Here is a 14,803-nt window from a genome sequence, read left to right on the forward strand (position 1 = left end):
ACTAATTTTCTCAGAATATATTTTATTAGTTTGACTACATCTATTGATTGAAAATAAGAATATATAGTTGAGGTTCAAGCGCACTACTGTGAAGATGATAATCTTGTTTATGATCCTATAAAAATTTGATGTCATCTAGTTCAAGGATTACCAATTACAATTACATATGCCCTTCTTGAATAGTTAAATTGGTTGGACCGAATAGTCGTTAACCATAAGGTGAATACAAAAGGACCTTTTTTTTATGCACGGTGCCGTAACTAACTACCCTGCTATTTGGTATCCCCACCTGTCAACCACTTTTGCGGCGGCGAAGTATAAATGGGTTATTGTATTTCTTTATTTTCCTGGTTCTTTTACTTAGTGTAGTAATTCCCCAAGGTGTTGATGGGTTTTTCCTACCAATCGATGATCCACAGGGTTCATAGTTGCACCTCGCACCGTTCAACGTCTACTGATAAGCTTTTCTTGGGTGGATCAGGTATTCCCTCAGCCTAGAAAGCGATGGTTTGCCTGCCCCTACCCATGCCTCTACTTGGGGAGTGCTTTCTCCTCCTCAGACAGAACCCTTCGATCGCGTGATCAATAACTTTTTTATATTGAAATCTTTTTAGGTACTTGATTTTTCAATTTATCCGTAGTATCTCCCTTGCCATTCCTGTATGGTCTAAGATGCTTATCAGTATCAATAATGTGTGTTTTGTTTGGTTCAATTTATGTTATGTTGCTTCAATAGCTCAGTTGGTTAGAGCGTATGGTTGTTAACCATAAGGTCGGTGGTTCAAGCCCACCTTGGAGCGGTCATTAGTTGTTAAGCATAAGGTCAATGGTCGAAGGTGGTGCTATTCCTTAGCAATAGCTCAATTGGTTAGAGCATATGGACCTTAAACATAAGGTCGGTGGTTGTTTAGAGGGTATGGTCCTTAACCATACAGTCTTTGGTCCAAGGTGATTACTACTATCGATCAAGTGTTACATTGGTTCAGTTGGTTAGAGCATATTGTTGTTAACCATAACGTCAGTGGTTCAAGCCCACCTTATTTTCACCGATTTTAATTGTATGACCTTAACCATAAGGTTGGTGGTTTGCTTAGAGCGTATGGACCATAACCATAAGGTTATTGGTCCAAGGTGGTTACCATTATCAATCAAGTAAATTACATTACATTGCTTGTGTAGCTCAATTGGTTAGAGCATATGTCTCAATTGAGGTTTAAGCCTACTCTTGTGAAGATGATCATAGTATTTAGGATCCTATAAACTAATGATGTCATGGAATTTCACGGTTTAACAATTAGTATACGCTTTCTACTCTCTCTATCTTTCCGGTGTATTCTTTGTTCTTAAGGTTCCATTAAAGCTTCATTCTTTGTTTTATGTTACTACTTCTGTGTAATAATTTTGACATGGTATCAGAGGGCGAGGGTTGAGAACCTCCACAACCAACAAGCGATTACTGAAGACAAACCCTAACACTCGGTAAAGAGTGAAAGATGGACAGAGGTATGGCAAGTTGTCTTCCGACAGAGAAGCTTGACAGACACAACTATGCATCATGGTCGTACAATATACACCAGTATCTGCTCGAATATGGATACGGGAGTTATGTTGAGGGTGTGAATGAAATAGCGCCGGAGTTCTCGGAATGGGAACCAGGAGCAAGCAGAGTTCTATATTGCCTTGCATCCTCCGTGCACAACCAGATGATCAGCTACATTAGAGATGCTAAGACGTCAAAACAGGCTTGGGAAAATTTGAAAAAGATTTTCGCTATTGTTGTGAAATTTCGACAAAGATACGTGAACTTGAGGCAGGACCCCGAGGCCTCCGACCAGAGGATAACAAATTCGTGCGTTTTGTGAGATATGGGATTACAATCTTTCCCAAAGATTGGGATTACAAAAGTTTTAGGGTCTGTGAGATATGGTTTCAATAAGAAAAAAAAATTAACGTTTATGCGAGAGATGACTTTGATAAGAAAAAAAAAAAAAAAGGTTTATGTGAGAGATGGCGTCGATCCCCTAAGGAAAAATTAGAGTTGAAGGATTATCGAGACATGGCTTTTTCTCCCCCTGCCCAGTTACATGCATCCACACATTACCTTTACTTTAGTTGCATGGGCTCTCCGTTCAGATGCATGCGTCCACACATGACCTTTACTTTAGTTGTATGGCCTCTACATTCAGTTGCATGCGTCCACAAATGACCTTTACTTTAGTTGTATGTCCTCTATGTTCAGCTGCATGGGTCGACACATGGCCTTTACTTTAGTTGTATGGCCTCTATGTTCAGTTGCATGCAGCCACACATTTCCACATGTGCATGATCCGTACAGTCGTCTCGTCTAATCCGCGCATCCCGATTGTCCCGACGATTCCAAATCATTTTGAGCAATTTCATCCACATATGTGACCTTTACTTTAGTTGTATGGCCTCTACGTTCAATTGCATGCGACCACACATTTCCACCTATGCATGATCCGTACAGTCGTCCCGATTGTCCCGACCAATCCAAATCGTTTTGAGCAATTTCATCCACCTCTGTTCGTCTAAGAAGTTCCACCGCATCCGTTTGTCCGGACAATTCAGCCTAAATCACTCTAACCGTTATATGCTCCAAACGTACATATATGGAGCAATAGGTTCTAGTTTTCCTTATATATAGTTGGATCTAATGTTATCCTATCTATGTGGGATATCTCACAGTTCTGTTTTCCCTATCTTCTCAAACTTCATACTCACATAACTTGATACTTAGTTGTCCGTTTCATATGTTACAATGTGTTTAGAAGCTCTTGAAGGTGTCTATCTTTCCATACCAAGACATTAAGCTAATCTAAAATAATTATTTCATTATTTTTCATATCATGTGTGAAGGACCACACGGCATTCACCCCCACCAAACTTGCACATCCACCGGTATGTGTCAATTGCAGTGAGGTTCCTCTTTTGATTACTCTATTTCGTCGCCAATACCCAAGATAGAATCGTCTAAAGCTTCAAATCCGATTTCCATTCTATCTCTTCTCTTGAAGATATTGATGCTTTTCCCGGCAATTGGCAAAACAAGTGATGTACCATCCAGTTCTGCTAAACGATATGTTGCATTATCTTCCACTGTCTTCACCACATATCGTCCAAACCTTCACTGCGAAAATTTTTGAGCCGTATTATGTTGGTTATCTAGGTTACTGTCGTAAACTAGCACCCAATCTCCTTTAACGATTTTCCTCAGACAAAGTCGATGTCGTATGTCGAAATCTTTCTTGTTCTTCAGCCTTGCATTCTTTAGTCATGCTTTAGCCAGTTCTATATCTTTCGACTTTTACTCCAACAGTCGAATCCTCAATGCTAGTAGATCTTCTTTGCTTATCTAATCTTTTCATGTCAATGCCATCCTTGAACCAATACTTTGTTCCACTAGCATTATCGGCTTCTGTCCGAATATGAGCTCTGTCGGCATGTATCACGTCACCGTGCTATGAGTAATCTTGTCAACCCATAGTGCAAATGGCAACAAACGTGGTCATTCTCCTATTTTCCATGTCCACGTTCCACTTTCCCATTCGCTTCCAGATTATACGTCGTGGTAAGAGATAACTTGATTCCCATCTTGGTGAAGAATTCTCTAACTTCATTGGCGTCCAACTCACCTCAATCAGCCACTATCTGGCCAACGCATCCATATCTGCAAATAACATCTTCAAGAAGGAATCTACATATTGATGATGTCTCCTTTGTTCTCAATGCTCGTCCTTCAACTTGATTAGTAAGATCCTCTCTCATGAGCACAAGATACCTCATCTTCCATCGGCACATTGGCATCATTACGATGTCCACGAACCACTTGTAATGCATAGCCAACGGGTAAGTCGGATGAAGTTCATCACGATGGTGAACATTTGACATTCCTTACATGTTTCCACATAAGTTGCTACATTCTTGTAGATGCCCAACCACCAATATTTCTCCTTAAGCTTCGCGAATGTAGCCCATATTCCTCGATGGCCTCCAAAAACACTATCATGAAATTCAAACATTAATTTTTGTTGGTCTTTCATCTGTAGACAACTCTCATTGGAGTTCCATTCTTCTTTTTCGCATGCCTCCAAAGAGCTCCATCCTTAAGGAAATACTTGTATGCCTTCTTCCAAATTTGGTGGAAGTCTTCTGTCTACTAGGATTCATCTCTTTGGAGAGAACTTAAGTATTTCCCAATCTCCACGAATTCTCCTTCATAGTCCTCTTGTATGAATGTAGTCAGCACCCAAGCGTAGGAACTTGTAAAGAAGTCCAAGCCAACATCCTCTTCATCTGAATGTTGATCTTCTTCTTCGTTGTATCTCGCTCACGATAGCATGTCTGCAACGACATTACGCTTCCCAGCTACATGATGGATATCCGGGTTGAGTCATTTGATATATGCGATCCAACGTAACATGGCAATATCCGGTATACTACAACCATATATCATACCCAAGATTGGTAGGCAATCTGTCTCGATTATGACTTCTGCTCCAATAAGGTAGTCATGATCAGATTTGATCGCCGATACGATTCCCCATAGTTCCCTCTTCACTTGGGCATACCTTCTTTGCCTGTCACTTAACAGTTTCGCGCAAACCGAATCGCATATCAGTTACAATCTTCGTCTTCTTGGTTGATAACCTATCTTATTCTGGTTAGACTAGTATCCATGGTCACGAAAATGGGCTTGTTGTCCGAATAGTCCACCTTCCGTAATGTTGGTGCCTCCATCAATAATTTCTTCAGCCTTCGGATGGCGAAAGTATGCTCGCTCCTCCATTCAAACCTCCGCTTCTTCTTTAGCAAACCATACAATGGCTCAACAATGTGGGCATAGTGTGGAATCCAAATATGATAAAATGTGCATGCTCCAAGGAACCTTTGAACCTCTATTTGAGGTATGTATTCTTCCTTCATGTCTTCGATCGCATTCACCTTGGATGGCGAAGGCTTCTTGCCGTATGCTCCACACAAGTGACCTACCACCAAGATCTTTGGTTGCTCGAATGCGGATTTTTCTCCCAAAAATATCAAATTCGCATCTTCAAGCCTTGGCAGCCCTTTTTCACAATCCTTCATATGATCCATGACGAACATTCTGCATCCATCCTTATCTTTCGATTAATCCTTCTCCTCATCCAAACACCCTTTTATCGGAATATTATCCAAGAAGGGCATTGTGATTCCCAGGATGCAATCCTTCAAAACCTTGTTCATGGCATTCACCATATGAGCCACCAAGTTCGTTGAACCTTGAGGTAAGGTACACATCCTCACATGCCCAATTGGAGTCCTCATGGTTGTAATGTCACGACTATCAACCGCCAATTGGAATTGATCGTATCCAGAGGAGAGATAGACCGGCCTGCAAACGCCTCGGCAAATTCATCCACACTCGGACCAATTCCAACATTCTGAATTGTCACCTTGTTGACGGGTTGAAGATCTTGGATGAATCGCAATGATCCATTCTTCTTCGGCACCGTGAACCACCTATTAGAGTAAGGAGCATTCGACGGTTCCAGAATTCCCATATTCACCTTCTGTCATGATGACACTCACATCATGCCTCAAAAAGATTTGAACCAACGACCTTGTTGTACACATTCAAATCCTTAACCATTGTATTAATATTCTTATATGTATAGTTTTTAGAATATATAATCTAATATCATAGGAATATTCTATATTACTCTACATTCTAGAATAATCGAGAATATTCTAGAGTGTTCTATACACTAGAACCTTCTAGGATGACCTAGAATATTCTAGAGTGTTCTCTATTACTTATAAATAGGGATCTATCATTCATCCCAAACCTAAATTGGTTCAACGCCATTTTGTAGCACTCTATTGCCTACTCCTTGTAATCCATTTTACTCTGCAATACAATATTTCCATTGCTCTCTCTTTCTCTCTCTCTTTCTTGGCACCTTCTCCTTTAAGAGCTTGATTAGCTTCGGTAGGTGTGCTCTCAGAACCGGTATCAACTTTACAAATTCCAAGGCACACCGTGAAGATCACCATCAATTCCACCGTCCTTGGATCAACACATCCAATTTCTTGTGGGAAAAATGCAAAAGTCTTCCCATGTCTTTCAAGCATTCCACGGAACATTCGCTCCTCTTCACGGAGGAGGAAATCCTCCCTTCCAACTCGTAGCTTTCCTTTTGTCTTTTTAGTGAAGACATGACCTATTGTCTTCGGATTCCTTAATCTTGGATCTTTTGCCAACTATCTTCCGATAGCGGAACCACAACTGGCTTGATCTTCTTATCCACCGTTTTATATTTTGTGTTGACTTCAGCTTCCTCCATCAAGATGTCTCGATGATATTCATCGATGATAGCATACATGTTGATGGAGTTAACCAAAATGATGTGTTGATCGTGAAGATAGCTCAAGTTCACGACTTCCTCAATTTCGCTGATGGTGTTGTTAAATGAGGCTTCTTCCAAAATATGAGTCACAAATTCTTCTTCTCCTATTATGCTTTCTTCTTTCAGCACCTTCTTGAAGTGTTGTATCTGACACTGGTCCTTCTTGTTGAGTAGTGTTAGTTTACATGCGCCGCTAGGTGTGACACATGTTACTTATCCTTGCAATCCACACGTTGTGCTTCCTTGTGGGGACTTATGATTGTTCGGACTATTTCTGCCCCACGCTTCAATAGTCCGCTCTAAAAATCTAAGGATTCGCCTCCAAGGCTATCGCCGTTCCTTTCATGATTAGCTCACACTATCAGGAATTGAACAAATCTTTGACTTTCAAGGCTCTTGACGCACGCGAAGGCTGCTCCATTATCGAACACCTTGGTCTCCATCTGGGACGATGTGATATACAGTTTTCCTAGGATGATAGGATGTGAAACTGAGTCTTGCATGAAGAAGTGTTGATCAATCTCCACATCCCCGACTGTGACTTGAACATTGGGGCAAGCTCCGTACAAGTCCTCTATGGCCTTCGTCGCCACTCAAATCTTCCATCCATGGTTCTTATTAATCGGCCATCTTCCTATCTTGTAGAACTCAGTAGACATGAGGTTGATCTCCGAGCCATGGTCAATCAAGGCCACCACGGTCTCTTTCTTGTGCCCGATCTTCATTGGCATCTCCGTTGTCGTTCTTGCCCAATGAGGTCAAGAGTAATGGTTGTCCGCCATCACTTCATCTTCTTCCTCTTCTTCCGATCTTGGCATGGTTATGGCACTTCTTTTCACCTCCTCTTCATCCGATTGTTGTTGCTTCCTCTTAATAAGGTCCACGATAGTATCATGGAACTCCTTAGCGATCCCAAGCAGTTCTCTCAAAGTATGGTCAACATCACTGTCTAAAACCTTCTCCTCAAGGACCTTCCGCAATTCTGTTATATGTTCTATGTCCGACCTTAGCTTCTAAGTCGGTGCCACTCATTCTTTTCCTTTCTTCGCTGATTCGAGAAGGTTGGCTCGATCCACTAGGCTTCATGCTTGTTTCTTCAACCTATTTTCGTGGCATAGGTTGGGCTTGCCCTTCTTTCCCTACGTTCCTCGTATTGGAACTCTTTGACGTGCCATCTTCTTCACTAGTTCTTTTCCTCTTCTATTTGACAAGACCTTCATAGTTGTCACACACAACATCCACAAAGCTTGTGTTATTGTCGATTGGATCCAACCATCTAGTAACTCGTCGCATATTCCAATCAGAATGTTTTAGATCCTCCAAATCAATTTTTCCTTTCTTCTCCCACTCGAAGACCATCGGCCAAAACCCAGCTCCTGGCTTGATCTTCTTTAGATTCTCTCTTCCAACTCGTATCCCAGTTGATGCGGCATAGTGCATAACTTCCACATGCCTTGCATCTTCCTCTTCCACAATCTTTTTAAGCCCGCCTCTTCCGAAGTTCACTCGTAGTGGCTTCCGAGTCTCGCTCGAGTGGATCATGTTGTCGTTCAAATAGACGACGTTCTTGTGAATCGAGTATTGCAAGTCAGTGCACTCCCTTCGTGAGTGTTCGAAGCTATCGCACCACATGCATCTAAACGCTTCTTTTCCCTTGGGCCCACGTCGACCTAAGTTGGCCAACGATACCGCTTCAAAAATTTTGGATAGCTCTTCGATTATAGATTCCCCCATTGCTTTCTTGTCGAAATTGTTGATCGGCTTGCTAGGCTCAATCGTCGCAGGCGCCTTCCTCCTCCGGGGTAGAGCACGCTATGGTGTATTAACTTTTGGCCAAACTTTAGTACTAATTCCATGTGGAGGAAAAACTTTAAAATGTAAAAATAAATCCAATATTTGGGTTTAAAAAGTTGATCACTTGTGTTAAAATTAAAAGTCAAATTCAATGAAAATAGATTTCAAATATGAAAAAACATCACTTGTGTTAAAATCCTAAGTAATGTTGTAAGGAGGTCTTAACTATATAAGATCTCGAGTAGTCAGTCAATCATGAAGATAGTCTGTCTATGTCTCTTCCACTCTGTCTCTCTGTCTCTCTTGGCTCGAAGGTTTATCTCGAACTTTCAGTTAGTCTCTCTCTCTCTCTCTCTCTCTCTCTCTCTCTCTCTCTCTCTCTCTCTACACTCGGTGATTCCCTAGGTTCGTACCTCCTCTCTCTCTCACTCTTTCCTTCCCCCTTCTACTCGTTATAACATTCACTATGTTCATACCCCCCTCCCTCCCTCTCTCTCTCTTCCAACTTCTACACATGTTTCTCCATGTTCTTAACTCACCCTACAAACTCTGAGCATTCCCTGCTCGTCGTGTCCTCTTTGCAACAATAGTACACTCAGGTGTCCTACTGTGTCCTCATTGCATCAACATTAGGTGTTCAACTGTGTCCTCATCGCATCCTCTCTCTCTCAAGTGTTGTACTATGTCCTCGTTGCATCAAGCTTTCCTCTATTGGCCGTGTTCTCTCTCTCAAGAGTTCTTTGAAGTGTGGTCTGCTCACTGTGTCCCCTTCGCATTGGTCTCTGCTTTGCTGGTCGTGTTCCCTCTACCTAGTTTGTTCGTTTGCTTGCAACCCGTCTTTCAAAGAATTCAACAACGACATTTGATACATGTTCTATTGTATGTTTGATTCTATCTGTTTTTCTCATTTAGGGTTTTGTTGTTCTTGTTGTTGTTCTCCCTTGATCATTTGAGTGCTTTGTAAATGCATATGCTTTAATTTGAGAGTGTTGTATATGCTTATGTCATTTTCTATAGGTGCTTGAATTTTGTACATCTGCAACCATAATGATGTTTGGGACATGTTCATCAGTATGTTTGATTCTATCTATTATTATCATTTAGGGTTTTGTTGTTGTTGTTGTTGTTGTTCTCCCTTGATCATTTGAGAGCTTCGTACATGCATATGCTTGAATTTGAGAGTCGTTCAACATGTGTATATGTTAAGTATCGGGAGTCAACATTATGTTTCATATCCGACATCTCCTTGAATTCTATATTATTTAATATTGTTTACTATTGTTGTGCATGATTTATTGTTATTTACTATTGTTGTGCATGTGAGGCGAAGAAGAGAGACAGGATTCACATGACAAGGAAGACACCCACAAAGAAGAAAATGGTCACCGAAAATGTCATCACACCATGCAAGGAAAGAAAAAGGACCCCCATCAAAGAAAGTAAGATGACCCCCACCAGAGGGAGGTCGAAGTTTTCAGCAACTCAGGGACAAAAGGTTCACACAAACATCCTTCGAGGTACAAAATTGGGATGGGGTTATTTCCTTTGTGCACGACCTGTCACTTATGAAGGCCTAGACATGTGGATGATGAAAACTTGGGGCTCATCACAACCTGAGACACAGAGAGGTTTCCACCTCACTCAATTGAAGAAGGATTATATCACTGAACTAAAGTCACGATATGAACAAGTTTATGATACGAAACATATCCTAAACAATGAGGTAAGATCTGTCTTTGCACGTGCATTTGCATGTGAACTCTATGGTGACATTGAAGTTGATCGGGAAGATTTTGCTCATTCATCGACAATCACATTATAGAGGGTCCTCAATTACCAACACTACCATGAAGTTTGAGGGTACCTCTCATATTGAAATCCCAACTTGGACATCTGTGTTGACTCAACAAATTGCAAAACAAAAATCCACATTGACAGAGAAACATGAAGAGTGATTATTGCGCTGTATAACTTCCATGCAAACAAAAATGCAAGCACTACTAGCCGATTTGGAAGAAGTTTCATCTGGTGAGATGGCAACAGAGAAACAATTCACATCTATGTCGAATACATACGAATGGATTGCATAAACAATCCAAAATTCTAAAATCAATGTGTTAAAAGAGGAGTTGAAGAAGGAGCTCACAACTATGGGTACTCATATGGAAGCACAAAAGAAAGATGTAGAGACATGGCGTTCTTATCATTCGGAAATTGATGAGCAATTATCAGCCTTAAAGTTGCATTTAGAGAACCTAACATGTTTGATGAAGGGTCTAAAAGAAAAAGGTTTAGATACTTTGTGTCCAGACGTAGTTGAGCATGGAAAGTACAATTACAATCATTACTATATCACAGTAATGGTTTATATTTCTCCTTTTTGATCTTCTATGGTATAAAATATCATTGGTGCTAATATAGTGTATGTTGTGTCTTGTTACTGAAGGTCTTTATTTTTGTCGGGATTACGGTCCCTTCGGATGGGATGGTCGGATGTCGGAGATGAATGCCGACGAGCCCGGTTTCGGTTTCGGAACCGGATGATGAAGACCCCGGCTTCGGAGCCGGATGACGAATATACCCGGAGAGCGATCCGGATGCAAGGACATATCCGTGAATATGTTTGCTATGGGCCCCTGAGGCTACAGTTGTAAATAGCCCCAAAGTCATATATGTATAAATATGACTTAGGGCAAACTGTTTTATTGTTGTTGATCATTTTTCTGTTTTTCCACTCAAGAGGAGTGAAGAGTGAGCAGCCGTGAGAGAGAGAGAGAGATAGAGCGTGAGAGAGGAAGAGGACGACGCCTCTTTGTATTTCCGCCGCCTGTGGCGAGGACAGCGAGCTCAAGGTCGTCGCCTTGCAGCTCGCCATTGTATACTTCTCTTTGTATAGTGTTGGTTTGGAGTCTTGTACTCCCGTGGTTTTTCCCATCTAGGGTTTTCCACGTTAATCACTGTGTATTCGTGTGTTTCTCTCTGTTTTTCCTATTTTCTGCTGCATTGATTCGAAGATTACTTGGTTGTGGCCGAGTGAAGAAGGTGAATCGAAGCGTCGATTCCCAACAAACTGGTATCAGAGCGACTGCTGCAGAAAATGGAAGGCGGCGGCAGCGGGCAGCCGGGGATGATGGTGCTGACTGCGCAGAATTACGCCGACTGGAAGATCAAGATGGAGGATCTTGTGATTGTTTGGGACCTGTACGAACCGATTGACAGGTCGGAAATACCGAAAGGGGTACTTGAGTCGGAATGGAGGCTTCTGAACCGGAAAGCCGTTGCAACCATTCGGCAATACGTCGACGTGAGCGTTCTACAACATGTGGCGAACGACACCAACGCATATGAGATGTGGCGGAAGCTGTCGGGCCTCTACGAGAGGAAAAATGCGTTGAACCGGACCTCCCTGATGAGGAAGATAGTGAATCTCAAGTACCGGGACGGCGAGAGTATGGTGGAACACGTAAGCACGTTCATGGGATTCGTGAATCAGCTTGCGGCGATCAAGTTCCCGTTGGAGGATGCAATGCAAGCCATCATCCTGATGTGTACATTGCCGGAAAGCTGGGAGAACTTGGTGGTGACTCTCAGCACCTCCTGCACCGAAGATAACTTGTCCTTACAAACGGTAAAGACAAGTATTTTGAACGAAGAAGCGCGTCGGAGAGATAAAGAACCGGCCTCCGACACGAAGGCGCTGCTTACCGAATCGGATCGGGGAAGACAATGGAATCGGAGTCCGCAAAGACGGGAGAAGTCGGGGACCCGGTCGCAGTCAAGAGGAAGGCCCACATGCTTCCACTGTGGGAAGCCGGGGCACTTCCGAAAGAATTATCGGCATTACCGAAAAGACAACGGAGCCGACGACACCGATTCGAAGAAGTCACCGGAGAGAAAAGGTGCATACCGGGGAGCCACGGACCGGAGAGGTTCGGATCGGCGAGGGCAGGACCGGAAAGGAACAACGGCACTCGCGGCAAGTGAGGAAGAAATCATGCTCATCACCGAAGAAGGTGAACTAAACATTGCCGGCGATGAGACGACCTGGGTGGTCGATTCAGGAGCATCGTTCCACCTGACCCCGGAGAGAAGATACTTCTCATCCTACACAGCCGGTGAGCATGGCTGTGTTCGGATGGGAAATGAAGGTACGTGCCGGATTGCCGGCATAGGAGACGTGTGGTTGACAACCCCGACCGGATGCAAAATGCTGCTGAAGGATGTCCGACACGTTCCGGAGGTTCGATTGAACCTGATTTCGGCCGGGAGGCTAGACGATGAAGGCTACACAGGTAGCATCCGGAACGGCGTAATGAAGTTCAGCAAGGGGAGCCTGATAGTGGCTCGGGCCCGGAAAGACAACACACTGTACCTGATGAATGCCCGGTTATTTCCTGAAGAGCTGAATGTGGCAGTCGACACTGCCGGTGAGCTGTGGCACAAAAGACTGTGTCACATGAGTGAGAAGGGGATGAAGAGGCTTGCAGAAGACAACCTTATTCCAGTGAAGCATGTGCACCTGGAGAAGTGCACCGATTGCCTGGCCGGTAAGCAGAACCGAACCTCCTTCCACTCAAGGCTACCGACGAGACGTAGCGCACCATTGGAGTTGGTGCACACTGATGTGTGTCAGGTAGAAACGAAGTCACATGGCGGAGCCCAGTACTTCGTAACATTCATTGATGATCACAGCCGGAAGCTGTGGACGGCACCGATGAAGACAAAGGACCAAGTGTTGTGCGTCTTCAAAGAACTCCACGCGAGAGTGGAAAGGGAATCCGGCAAGAAGCTGAAAGCGATACGAGCGGATAACGGAGGGGAATACCGGGGGCAGTTCCAGGAGTACTGTCGCTCGAAGGGAATCCGGCTCGAGTTTACTGTGCCGAAGACGCCGGAACTAAACGGGCTGGCCGAGAGGATGAACCGGACCATAATGGAGAGGGTCCGGAGTATGCTGGCGCATGCGAAATTACCCAAGGGGTTTTGGGCTGAGGCAATGTCGACGGCGACATACGTGATAAACAGATCACCCTCAGTACCTTTGGACGGAGACACGCTGCAGAAAGTGTGGACCGGTAAGGAAGTGTCCTACCGGCATCTGAAGGTGTTCGGGTGTCTCGCATACGTGCATGTGGCAAAGGACCGGAGAGGAAAGCTAGATCCAAAGACCCGGCCATGCATATTCCTCGGTTACGGCGACGACGAGTTCGGCTACCGAGTATGGGACCCAGTCGACAAGAAGATATTCAGGAGTCGAGACATCATCTTCATGGAGGACAAGACACTCGCCGACTGGGAATCGGAGAAGAAGATGAAGAGCTCCAAGTCGACCGGTGAGGATCAACTCTACGAGGAGCAGTCCCGACCGGCAAGGGACCGGTTAGCACTCGAGGATCCGGCCGAAGACGGTGAAGAAACAGAACCGGCCGAAGAAGATGAAAATGATACCGGAACCGGCCCCGATCCCGAAATGGATTCGGATGAAGAAGAATCGGAAGAACCGGTTACCGAAGCTCCGGAACGGAGATATCCTCTAAGAGAGAGAAGGGCTCCCCGGAGATTTCCGGAACCAGAGCACGTGCTGCTAACCGACGAAGGGGAGCCGGAGAGCTTTGAAGAAGCAAAACATGACACCCAGAGCCGCAGGTGGTTGAGTGCCATGCAGGACGAGATGGATTCCCTGCATGAGAACCACACATATGAACTTGTGGAGTTGCCGAAAGGAAAGCGGGCACTTCGAAACAAGTGGGTGTTCAAGCTGAAACCGGGAGATGCCGGAAACCCCCCGAGATACAAAGCCAGGATCGTGGTGAAGGGGTTTCAGCAGAAGAAGGGCGTCGACTTCGACGAGATATTTGCCCCGGTAGTGAAGATGACCTCCATCCGGACGGTGCTGAGCATAGCGGCAAGCATGGACCTCGAGGTAGAACAGATGGACGTGAAGACGGCATTCCTTCACGGTGACCTCGATGAAGAGATCTACATGCAGCAACCGGAAGGATTCGAGAAGAAAGGGAAGGAGCACCTGGTATGCCGGTTGAAGAAGAGCCTTTACGGACTGAAGCAGGCTCCCCGGCAATGGTACCGGAAGTTCGACTCCTTCATGACCGACGAAGGGTACCTCAAAACGCAGTCCGACCACTGCGTGTTTGTGAAGAAGTTCGAAGGAGGAGACTCTCTAATACTCCTCCTGTACGTGGACGACATGTTGATCGTCGGACGGGACCAGGTCAAGATACGGATGCTGAAGAAGGCTCTTCACCGAACCTTCTCAATGAAGGACCTGGGTCCGGCGAGGCAAATACTAGGGATGCACATCATCCGGGACCGGAAGAAGAAGCAGTTGTGGCTGTCACAGGAGAAGTACGTGACGAAGGTGCTTCACCGGTTCAACATGTCGGAAGCAAGACCGGTCGGATCGACCCTCCCGGCAAACTGCAAGCTGTCCAGCAAACAAAGTCCCAAGACAAAGGCTGAAAAGGAGGATATGATGAAAGTGCCGTATGCCTCAGCCGTCGGGAGCTTGATGTACGCCATGGTGTGTACAAGACCGGACATAGGATATGCAGTCGGAGTGGTGAGCCGGTACATGAGCAATCCCG

At 44.5% G+C, this 14,803-nt stretch overlaps 1 non-coding gene across 1 annotated transcript; it reads left to right on the top strand.

The window, feature by feature from the left end:
- Positions 1 to 726: 726 nt before the first annotated feature.
- TRNAN-GUU (transfer RNA asparagine (anticodon GUU)) lies at positions 727 to 800 on the top strand. Its single transcript has one exon. It is a non-coding gene; the product is annotated as a tRNA-Asn (tRNA).
- The last annotated feature ends 14,003 nt before the right edge of the window (positions 801 to 14,803 follow it).

This window comes from Azolla caroliniana, unplaced genomic scaffold (genome assembly GCF_043228905.1).
Source record: "Azolla caroliniana isolate FFs.n. ecotype wild unplaced genomic scaffold, voAzoCaro1.0.p SCAF_20, whole genome shotgun sequence".
Lineage (NCBI taxonomy): Eukaryota > Viridiplantae > Streptophyta > Polypodiopsida > Salviniales > Salviniaceae > Azolla > Azolla caroliniana.